Source organism: Cherax quadricarinatus, chromosome 37 (genome assembly GCF_038502225.1).
Source record: "Cherax quadricarinatus isolate ZL_2023a chromosome 37, ASM3850222v1, whole genome shotgun sequence".
In the NCBI taxonomy this organism is placed as follows: Eukaryota; Metazoa; Arthropoda; class Malacostraca; order Decapoda; family Parastacidae; genus Cherax; species Cherax quadricarinatus.
In genome coordinates, this window is record NC_091328.1 from 7,442,286 (window position 1) to 7,450,041 (window position 7,756).

The 7,756-nt window shown below is 43.8% G+C and overlaps 1 non-coding gene across 1 annotated transcript; it reads left to right on the plus strand.

The window, feature by feature from the left end:
- The first annotated feature begins 2,187 nt into the window (after positions 1-2,187).
- Positions 2,188-2,260, plus strand: TRNAT-AGU (transfer RNA threonine (anticodon AGU)). The gene has a single exon. It is a non-coding gene; the product is annotated as a tRNA-Thr (tRNA).
- The last annotated feature ends 5,496 nt before the right edge of the window (positions 2,261-7,756 follow it).

Sequence of the window (7,756 nt, forward strand, 5' to 3'; positions counted from 1 at the left end):
TTGGATAAATACATGAGTATATGTGGGTGGGTGTGAGTTGGACCTGATAGCTTGTGCTACCAGGTCGGTTGCCGTGTTCCTCCCTTAAGTCAATGTGACCTGACCTGACTAGGTTGGGTGCATTGGCTTAAGCCGGTAGGAGACTTGGACCTGCCTCGCATGGGCCAGTAAGCCTTCTGCAGTGTTCCTTCGTTCTTATGTTCTTATGTCAGGCCACTTCCACTTCCAAAGTTGATCCCATGTATCAGAAATCTTCCCTATGAGGATAGACTGAGAGCCCTGAATCTGCACTCTCTAGAAAGGCGTAGAATTAGGGGGGATATGATTGAGGTGTATAAATGGAAGACAGGAATAAATAAAGGGGATGTAAATAACGTGCTGAAAATATTTAGCCTAGACAGGACTCGTAGCAACGGTTTTAAGTTGGAAAAATTCAGATTCAGGAAGGATATAGGAAAACACTGGTTTGGTAATAGAGTTGTGGATGAGTGGAACAAACTCCCAAGTACAGTTAGAAAAATACATGAGTGGGTGTGGGTGGGTGTGAGTTGGACCCGATTAGCTTGTGTTACTAGGTCAGTTGCCATGCTCCTTCCTTAAGTGAATGTGACCTGACCTGACTAGGTTGGGGCATTGGCTTAAGCCGGTAGGAGACTTGGACCTGCCTCGTATGGGCCAGTAGGCCTACTGCAGTGTTCCTTCTTTCTTATATTCTTATGTACTTAAAGAAGAAGCACGGCATCAGACCTAGTAGCACAAGCTAGTCAGGTTCAACTCACACCCACCCACACACACTCATGTATTTATCTAACCTATTTTTAGAACAGCACAACGTTTTAGCCTCTATAACTGTACTGGGGAGTTTGTTCCACTCATCCACAACTCTATTACCAAAACAGTGCTTTCCTATATCCTTCCTGAATCTGAATTTTTCTAACTTGAAACCATTGCTGCGAGTCCTGTCTTGGCCGGAAATTTTCAGCACGCTATTTATATCCCCTTTATTTATTCCTGTTTTCCATGTCCCTCCTTCCATGCTACAATAATACCACTTTTGTGGAAAAAGTGTCTTTTTCCACATCTTGTCGGTATTACCATACCATTTCCTCAATACCACTTTTCTGAAGTTAGGGACATTGCGATATGTTGGTTAGTTTGGGACTTAACACCTTTTAAAAGTCACACTGACATTACACACTTATGTACCCCATACCCATCCTGTGGGCGGTAGTCTGTAATCTTTTGACTACCGCTCACAGGATGGGTATGGGGTACATAATAAACATATTAAACTAAACATTGATAAATTAGACACATGTGCAACTCTTTATCAACATGTCGGTTCTCTGAACCATTCATCTACAAACTAAACATTACACACCTGCGCTATTATATAGATATTACCCCTACCGATTATTACATATCTCAAGCTGTGACATAGCAACAACAACATGAACCTGTATTCAGTCGGACTTGTACCGCATAATATATCAGATCAGTTAGGAAAGATAAGCATTATTCACGAAATTGAACCAGCAACCGCTGCCACACCGATGCTATAGGAATTTACCTCACTTTTAACTTTAATGGACCTCAAGGGTTATAAATCACACTGTTTGATTTTACTGGGTTATTCTAGAGTGCAGCGACATAATGCGCTTTATGTGCCCGTGATTTGGGTAAGCCTTAAAACATTTGTAAAAACAATGTACGTTATGTACGCAGACATTAGTTTTTCTTTGACTAGTAATAATGTTGGCAGAATTACCGAGTGTGTTAGGTAAAAGGACACAAGTGCAACTAAAGTGACGTTTTATTGTGGCAACGTTTCGCTCTCCAGGAGCTTGACAAAGCTGGACAGCGAAGTAGCAGTAAGTAGATACCCAGGTATCTACTTACTGCTAAATGAACAGGGACAGCAGGTGTAAGGTAATACGCCCGACGTTTCACCCGTGCCGGGGATAGATCACAAACCCTCTTGTGTGTGTGTGTATGAGAGAGCTGGATGTTACCATCTAACCAGACCATGAGATACATAACATATGGACACTGGGGTATTATCACCCCCTCCGCATTTGAAAGTGGATACAGTCATTAATGTTCATATTTCAAGTGTATATTAAAAGTGAAGAACAGAAAAAATAAGATAAAACCAATTTTAAAACGATATAAGATGAGTGTGAAAGAGCCTCCATAGCTCAGTGGCTAGAGCGCTGGTCTAGTAAACCAGAGGCCGGGAGTTCGATCCTCCCTGGAGGCACGCAGTCGAAGTTAAGGTGGATCTTTTCACTGTCATGCGTATTCGGCTCATAAGCAGTTGAAGACATTATATGGTCTGACTCTAATCACCGAACTATATTATTCCTATATATGTATTGTATACAAATACATTAGTGCGACATGTAAACGATAATTTGGGTTACTTACGTAGCAAGGCAGTATACACTGAGAATGAGAAGAACGTAGGTGGCTCGCTTGTGACTTCACGCTTCTGCAAAGAATTTGTGTCACTTATATTACTTGGCTGAGTATTGCACTCATCAGTAACTCTGTTGCCAATTCAGTGCTTTGATAAAAAGAAAATAAAAATCCTTTCTAATTCTGATTTTATCCTATTTGAAAATATTCTTGTGGGTTCAGAATTGGTTCGATATTTACATCATCTTATTGCTATATTTTTATTTATGATCAGGTGCAGGCTTCATAATTCAAGATGCGCTCAACGTAAGCTGTTTACCTGGAGTTTACCTGGAGAGAGTTCCGGGGGTCAACGCCCCCGCGGCCCGGTCTGTGACCAGGCCTGTGTGTAATGTCCTAAATTATTTTTGTTAAGGTTTTAAACATAGTTCTTGATTTACTTCCAGATTATTTTCCTTTTACGGTGCATTCAGTGCTTCTCCTCCCAGGCGCTATTCTGTGTCTGGTTTTTACACTTCCTTTCTTCTCTGGTTCTGGTGGTTCTGGTGGCTCTGGTGGCCTGGTGGTTAACGCTCTCGCTTCACACGGTGAGGGCCTGGGTTCGATTCCCAGCCAGAGTAGAAACATTGGACGTGTTTCTTTCCACCTGTTGTCTATGTTCCCCATCAGTAAAAATGGGTAACCTGGGTGTTAGTGGACTGGTGTGGGTCGCATCCTGGGACACTGACCTAAGGAGGCCTGGTCACAGACCGGGCCGCGGGGGCGTTGACCCCCGGAACTCTCTCTAGGTAAACTCCAGGTAATCACTACCCCTATCTTAGTCCTCTCCTTACTGGTTCCCAGTAAGTACGTACGCATGTAAGTTTATTTAGGTACCGGTTGTTCTTGCCTCTTTCTGATTTACATAACTTTGACTCACGAAATCGTAATGACACGATTGCAAACAAACCATCCCACGGGCGGGATTTGAACCCGCGGTCAGAGAGTCTCAAAACTCCAGACCGTCGCGTTAGCCACTGGTCCGTGGTATGGTTCACATAACTTTGCATTTGCTGGGGTGAAATTCTAATAGCCACTTTTCAGACCAATCATGCAACTTGTCCAGGTCCATTTGTAGTCTTTCCTGGTCTACTGCTGTTTGTATTTTCCTTATTAGTTTCAGATTACCTGCAAACAGGGACACTGACTCAGTATCCTTTGCCGTGTCGTTTACATACACAAGAAACAGTATTGATCCAAGTACTGACCCTTGTGGAACCTCACTCATCACATTCACATATTCCAACACCTTCTTGACAGTAACTCGCTGCTTCCTTCCTGTTCAGTATTTCTTGATCCAATGTAATTCCTGTCTGCTCCTCTTGCTTTTGTGCCAGTCTCTTGCGGGGTCTACCTACCTGCCTGGAGGGTATTTCGGGGATCATCGCCCCCGCGGCCCGGTTCATAACCAGGCCTCCTGGTGACTCAAGGCCTGATCAACGAGGCTGTTACTGCTGGCTGCAAGTAGTCCAACGTACGAACCACAGCCTGACTGATCCGGCACTGACTTTAGGTATCTGTCCAGCTCCATCTTGAAGACAGCCAGGGGTCTATTGGTAATTCCCCTTATGGCTGGTGGGAGGCTGTTGAACAGTCTTGGGCCTCGGACACTTATTGTGTTTTCTCTTAGTGTACTAATGGCGCCCCTACTTTTTACTGGGGGTATGTTGCATCGCCTGCCAAGTCTTTTGCTTTCGTAGGGAGTGATTTCTGTGTGAAGAATAGGACCAGTCCCTCCAGGATCTTCCAAGTGTAGATTATGATATATATCTCTCGCGTGCGCTCCAGTGAGTGTAAGTCAAGTGCTTCCAGGCGTTCCCAGTAGTTAAGGTGTTTGATGGAACTTATATGTACAGTAAAGGTTCTCTGTGCATTTCACCTGCCTTGAACGGAGATGTTAATTTACAGCAGTATTCCAGCCTAGAGAGAACAAGTGATTTAAAAAGGATCATCACTGACCTGGCATCTCTTGTCTTGAATGTTCTCATTATCCATCCTATCAGTTTCCTCGCAGATGTAACAGTGACATTGTTGTGATCCTTGAAGGTGAGATCTTCGGACATTACCACTCCCAGGTCCTTTACATTGCTTTTCCGCTCTATTGTGTGATTAGAGTTTGTAGTATACTCAGTGCTAGTTATTATTTCCTCCAGTTTTCCATAGCGGAGTAGTTGGAATTTGTCTTCATTGAACATCATATTGTTCTCCGTTGCCCACTGGAAAACTTGATTTATATCTTAATGGAGCTTTGCCGTGTCCTCAATGGATGATACTCTCATGCAGATCCTAGTATCGTTTGCAGAGGATGATACAGTGATACATTTCTCTCTATGTCTGATATGAGGATAAGGAACAGGATAGGGGCGAGTACTGTGCCTTGTGTAACAGAGCTCTTCACTATGGCACCTTCCGATTTAACTCTGTTTACCACTACTCTGTGATCGATTGGTTAGAAAGTTGAATTATTATTATTATTATAATAAAAAAGAAGCGCTAAGCCACAAGGGCTATACAGCTAGAAAGTTGAAGATTTATCTGCCTACTTTGCTAGTTGTCCCTTAAGTACGCATTTTGTGTGCTATTACACCATGGTCGCACTTGTCAAAGGCTTTTGCAAAATCTGTGTATACTACATCTGCATTCTGTTTGTTTTCCAGTGCATCCAAGACCATATCATAGTGATCCAGTAGTTGCGAGAGGCTCTGAACCCATGTTGCCCTGGATTGTGCAGTTATTGGAAGTCCAAGTGATTTGCAATCCTGCTTCTTAGTTCTTAGCTATTGGTTTGCTGCCACCTTTATGGAGTGGGGTTATATCCGTTGTTTTTAGTGACTGTGGAATCTCGCCTGTGTCTAAGCTCCTTCTCCATAGCATACTTAGGACCCGTGAGAGGGATTTCTTGCAGTGCTTAATAACACTGAGTTCCACGAGTCTGGGCCTGGGGGTGAGTGCATGGGCAAGTTGTCAATGGCTTTCTCAAAGTCTAGTGGAGTTAGGATTATGTCTGGCATTTAACATACATTGACAGGGTTTTGAGGCTCATTCATGAAAAAAAAATATTTGGATTGTCTATCTTTAGATTGATTAGTGACTCGCTGAACACAGAGTCATATTCAAATTTCAATATCTCACTCATTTCTTTGTTGTCATCTGTGTAGGATCCGTCTTGTCTGAGCAGGGGCGTGATACTAGATGTGGGTTTTGACTTGTTTTTGGCATATAAAAAGAAATACTTCGAATTTCTTTCAATTTCACTAATTGCTTTTAGCTCCTCTTGTCTCTCCTGGATCCTGTAGGAGTCCTTTAACTTCAGCTTAATATTTTCCACTTCCCTGGTTAGCACTTCCGTGTATCAGATAATCTAGCATTGTTGAGGAGCTCAGTGATTCTTCGTCTTCTCCTGTAGAGGGAGCATCTCTTTCCTTTTAACAGTATGTATGCTTGCCCACTCCTAGCCTCATGGGCTCTATCATACCTATCCTTAAACCTGCGTATGAAGTTACCTACGACTGGGCCGTGGGGGCCATGATCGTTGGTATCAAGCCTGGCTCACATGCCGAGTCTCCGTGGTTCGATTACCGGCCGGGTGGAAAAGTTGGGCGTGTTTCCTTATACCTGCTACCCCTGTTCACCTAGCGGTAAGTAGGTTCCTAAGTGTTAGTCAACCGCTGGGGATCACATCCTGAGGGGTGGTAGTATACCACAGATAGGGCTAGGCTTTGAAATGAGTCGAGGTGGATGACCTCCCTTAGCCTGTAAGATTGATCTGCCTAAAATAAACGGAAAAAACTCTTCTCCATCTAGGTCATTCCTCTGTTGCTGGGAAAACGGAACATATTATGAAGGAAATGTTTATAACCTGGCACATGACCCATGTTTATTTATATATCAAGATCACAAGAGACTTACGTCGGTACTGGTAGTATTGGTGATGGTGGTGATGGTAATGGTGGTGATAGTGGTGGTAGTGGTGATGGTGATGGTGGTGGTGGTAATGGTGGTGGTGGTAATGGTGGTGATGGTGGTGGTAGTGGCGATGGTGGTGGTGGTGGTGGTATGGTGATGATGGTGGTGGTGGTAGTGGTGGTGGTAGTGGTGATGGTGGTGGAATAGAAGATATAAAAGTTATAGATGGTGTGAATATTGTACTTCTATTGTCAAAGTCTCATTAATATGTATATATATTTTGAAAGTGACGTGTGTGTGTGTGTGTGTGTGTGTGTGTGTCTGTGACTACACTGGTGTGTGTGTGTGTGTGACTTCACTTGTGTGTATACCTGGAGGTTACCTGGAGGTTATTCCGGGGATCAACGCCCCCGCGGCCCGGTCCATGACCAGGCCTCCCAATGGATCAGGGCCTGATCAACTAGGATGTTACTGCTGGCCGCACGCAGTCCAACGTACGAGCCACAGCCCGGCTGATCCGGCACTGACTTTAGGTATCTGTCCAGCTCTCTCTTGAAGGCAGCCAGGGGCTTATTGGCAATTCCCCTAATGCTTGATGGGAGGCTGTTGAACAGTTTTGGGCCCCGGACACTTATGGTGTTTTCCCTTAGTGTACCAATGGCGCCCCTACTTTTTATTGGGGGCATTTTGCATCGCCTGCCCAGTCTTTTATTTTCGTAGGGAGTGATTTCTGTGTGCAGATTTGGGACCATTCCTTCCAAGATTTTCCAAGTGTAGATTATGATATATCTCTCCCTCCTGCGTTCCAACGAGTACAAGTCAAGTGCTTCCAAGTGTTCCCAGTAGTTAAGGTGCTTTACAGAACTTATACGTGCAGTAAAGGATCTCTGTACACTCTCTAGATCTGCGATTTCACCTGCTTTGAATGGAGATGTTAATGTACAGCAGTATTCTAGCCTAGAGAGAACAAGTGATTTGAAAAGGATCATCATTGGCTTGGCATCTCTCGTTTTGAAAGTTCTCATTATCCATCCTATCATTTTCTTTGCACGTGCGATCGTGCGATGTTGTGATCCTTGAAAGTGAGATCCTCAGACATTACTACTCCCAGGTCCCTTACATTATTTTTCCGCTCTGTTGTATGGCCGGAGTCAGTAGTATACTCTGTTCTAGTTATTATCTCCTCCAGTTTTCCATAACGGAGCAGTTGGAATTTGTCCTCATTGAACATCATATTGTTTACCGTTGCCCACTGGAAAACTTTGTTTATATCTTCTTGGAGGTTAACCGCGTCCTCAGTAGATGACAGCCTCATGCAGATCCTAGTATCATCCGCAAAGGATGATACGGTGCTGTGGTGTATATCTCTGTCTATGTCTGATATGAGGATAAG